Here is a 3,642-nt window from a genome sequence, read left to right as displayed (position 1 = left end):
AAATTTACAATAGGAATATTCACATTTGCATAGTAAAAGCATAGGGAAGACAAGACTTTCGCGCCGGTGCGATTATTCGGTTCGCAGTCGCAATGTGCTCGTGTGGGCGTCGGGCAGGCGTGCGTGCGTGCGACGCTTTGTGGTCCTAATATTTGTTGTCAAACTGTTGAATGTGAATTGTCACTTTCTTTTATTCGCACACCCTCCTGTGGATTAAGGAATTGTGTGTGTCATTTTTGCTGTTATTATTTGCAATTTTAACTCGGTGCCCGCTTTAGCGTGTATATTGGCATTCTGTTAGTTTCTGGTTGAGTGAAGTGAGCCTCTTATAACAATAAACTCGCAAGTCATTTAGCGAATTAAATGAAAGAAACAACGAGATAATAATAAAAGGACTAAGAGTTCAAATATTTTTCATTATTTGAGGTAAGCTGAGAATGACGGCCGGAAATTGTATTGTACGAGTATTTTAAATTAAATCATGCATTAAATTATATGTGCATATACAAATTTTATCAAAAATCTAAATAATCACGTACTATATTAAAAAGCGGAAAGCAAGTGGAAGAGAATACCACACTTCAAGATATTTACCTATATGACAAAAAATATAAATAAAAAAATAATTTTATTTAAAAATATATATTTATAAAAAAATTAAGATGTTATTTTTAATTAATAAATACTTAAAAAATGTTAGATAAATTATTATTTAATAGAAAGGGGGAAAAATTAAAGAAAAATAAAATTTTTAGGACGGAGTACAGATAAAGAATTTTAATTTTATAAAAAAAAAAATTTAGTTGAAGATAATGTATAATTAACATGACAAAAACTAAGTATTTTAATTTTCAGACACAAATATCTGATTGTTCAAATATCTGCGTTTTCTTTTTTTAATTTGTGGTATTCGTAATCCATAATCTTTGGATATTTATTGCCTTCCCGAAGAAAGTGCTAGTAGGGTCTGTTGCTAAAATGTTAAACAAAATAATTGGATAAAATGTAAGAATATTGTTTAAGCAATTTACAAAAACTTTTAATTAAAAAAAAAATATATAAAAATATTAATATGTAACTAAAAATTAAAATATAAAAATTTTAATATATAAAAAAAAAGTTCAAATATAAAAATGTAAGAGTTTTAATAAATACAAAAAATATATATAAAAATTCTAATACAATATATACAAAAATTAAAATATAAAAATTTTAGTATATGAAAAAAAATATATATAATAATATGTAAAAAATATACAAATTATAATATAAAAGTAATAATAAGAAAATATATAACAATTTGAATATATATATGAAAAAAGTATTAATATATAAAAAATATTAATATATGAAAAAATAAAAATATAAGATTTTATTATAAATACAAAAAATATATATGAAAATACTAATATATAAAAAAATTAAATTATACAAATTGTAATATATGAAATAAATAAAAATATATATATTAAAAAAAAAGTAAAAATATAAAAATTTTAGTATATGAATAAAAAATAAAAATATAAAATTTTTAATATAAAAAATAATAAAAAATATATAATAATTTTAATACATAAAAAAATATTAATATATAAAAAATATTAATAAATAAAAAAATAAAAATGTAAAAGTTTTAATAAATATAAAAAATATATATAAAAATACTAATACATAAAAAAATTAAAATATAATTACAAATTGTAATATATGAAATAAATAAAAATATTGATATTAAAAAAAAAATTAAAACATAAAAATTCTAGTACATGAAAAAAATAATAATTCGTAAAAAAATAAAAATATACAAGTTTTAATATAAACGAAATAATAAAAAGTATATAACAATTTTAATGTATTAATAAAAAAACAAAAAAATTATTAATATATAAAAAATATAAAATATTTATATAGGTATGAAATTAATATACTAATATATAATAGTGCGTTTTTGGTTGCCTAGGTTCGATACTCACTGGGGCAAAGAAACACTAACTGTAAATTTGTTCTTACAGCTGCCATCCTGGAAGGTAAAAGCAAGTCACGGAACGCATCAATATGCTATTAAAAGTTATGTTTACGTTGAACGCTTGAAAAAATATTATACAAAGCTCATTATAAAAAATCTTTTTAAAAAGTCGTGCTGTCCTCAAAATAGTTAGTTAAAAATTTTAGCTTATTGTAAAGCATCCAATACACTACGAATATTACTCTAAGTGCAAGAGGGTAAACTTGCCTGAATGAAGCCATAAAAAACTGCGTACTATTGCTACAAAATCCATTCGAAAAGAAATTGAAAACTATAGACTAAGCGCACAACCCTAAGATGCGGCTAACAAATACATGTTTAACTCTTCGTTGGACACTCTGGTCTGGTCAGACTGGCTTTTTCGACTTCCGATGTGCATTTTACATATTCCTACTCGTATTATAATTAACGACTTAAGCTTTCTAAAACTTCGATTTGTGGGTACAATCTTTTAAAAAGGATTTTCGAACAAAAGGCCAGACCTGGGTGCCCAACCGAAAGGTGTCCAATGGAGGGTTAAAATGATACCAATTCGATAAGAAGGTAAGAAAGCTTCCATTGTGTGATGTGCTGATTAAGTTTTTCTTAAAAAGTGATAACCTTCCACCCACTACAAGCTACTATAAACCGAAGGAGCTACTTTTTTAGGACCCATAAGCCAAGACTTGAATAAGCTAGTTTAAAGGTTACAAACTGTTTTAGTTTGCTGAATCAATTCGCAGTCAGTAAAATCGGAAAGATCTCTCTCTTCACGATAAACTCTCAGTAGGCAGTATGCGACTCTTTCTTTTCTTGTAAAGGACGACAGCTTTTTGCCTTCAGATTTAGATTCAAAAGTCGTTCAGAGACTCTACGAGAGGAAGTCAGAATTTTTCGAACTAAAGGGTTTTCCAATAAGAGGTGTTATTTTGATATTCAAAGAAAAATGCTATTTTTTAATATAAATGATCGGATGTTTATTTCATTATAAAGAGGAAAAATGCCGATAATAGTGGAAAATAACATCGGGTACCACCACAACCACTCTTATATATCAAATATCTTTTTCATGAAATTTTCCATATTTTCCAATTTTCGAATTTCAAAGTGGCTGCTCTATGTCCTCGATAGCGTCACGAACTCCATCTGTGAGGTCTTGAATCGACCCTGGGCTGTTAGCGTAGACCTTCTCGTTCACGTGACCCCAAAGAAAAAATTCACAAGGTGTTAAATCACAAGATCTCGGTGGCCAATTGAAATCACCTCTTCGAGAAATAACACGGTCCGGCAACTTTTCCCATAAAAGATCAATGGTTTCGTTGCTTGTGTGGCACGTAATGCTGTCTTGTTGAAAATAAACATTGTCCAGATCAATACCACCCAATTCCGGCCATAGAAAATCGTTAATCATCTCTCGATAGCGCAAACCTATTCAAAATAACACCTCTTATTGGAAAATCCTTTGCTTTTATCGCTTGGAGACATATCGTTGGCTGACGTAAACAGGATAGAAGGCTTTGAAATGTGGATATACAGGCGAATGTTGAAAATTTCCGGGACTGATCAAACAGTAAAGTTTTTCGCCGGATAAACCGGAGTAGGTAACTTCCCTCGACGGTTAAGCGAAGGAATACACC

The sequence above is a fragment of the Anastrepha obliqua genome, chromosome 5, assembly GCF_027943255.1.
Source record: "Anastrepha obliqua isolate idAnaObli1 chromosome 5, idAnaObli1_1.0, whole genome shotgun sequence".
In the NCBI taxonomy this organism is placed as follows: domain Eukaryota; kingdom Metazoa; phylum Arthropoda; class Insecta; order Diptera; family Tephritidae; genus Anastrepha; species Anastrepha obliqua.
Note: the sequence above shows the minus strand (reverse complement) of the source record.